Below are 679 nucleotides of genomic sequence, written 5' to 3'. Positions count from 1 at the left end.
AGGTAACGAGCAGTACCAACTAAAATAATTCGGAGCAAATGCAGTTTGTGGACATGATGAAAGGCATTCAGGAACCACGTTGGGAGTGGTGAAATTGTTTTGATGTTTTTTGATTTATATTTCCCTTTTGTTATTTTTTGACATTAAATAACAATAATAAAATATCTGGGAGAATATACAAAAAATAACAACAGACGAGGACAGGTGGTGTAAATAACAAATCCTTACACAGCGGGTTACTTCTCACTTGAATTGTTTCTCATGTTACATAGAACAGGGTGTGTATCTATGTACAAGTAACTAAATAATAACTATAGAAGTTACTAAAACAGGTAGAAAGCCATGGAAAGAGTTAGTAGATAAAAAAACATGACAAAGACAATTTAACCTTTTAGCATTTAAACCGGCCATATCCGGCCAAAAGTATTCTGCCTGTTTTATGTTCAAACTGGCCAGATCTGGTCTGTCACACCAACCCTACAATATCGTTTTAAAAATTAACAGCTACCTCATCAAAATCTCATAGCTACAAGATAATGCTTGATTAGTACAAAACAATGTGGATAAAAAAGCATTAATTATGGCAGAATAATGTGAACACTAAAGGGTTAAGAGCGTTGGCTCGAAACGTAAAAGACTTTCTCACTTCCTGAGCATTAAACTAATACATCTTGTTTTT

The sequence above is a fragment of the Octopus bimaculoides genome, chromosome 25 (genome assembly GCF_001194135.2).
Source record: "Octopus bimaculoides isolate UCB-OBI-ISO-001 chromosome 25, ASM119413v2, whole genome shotgun sequence".
NCBI classification, from domain to species: domain Eukaryota; kingdom Metazoa; phylum Mollusca; class Cephalopoda; order Octopoda; family Octopodidae; genus Octopus; species Octopus bimaculoides.
Note: the sequence above shows the minus strand (reverse complement) of the source record.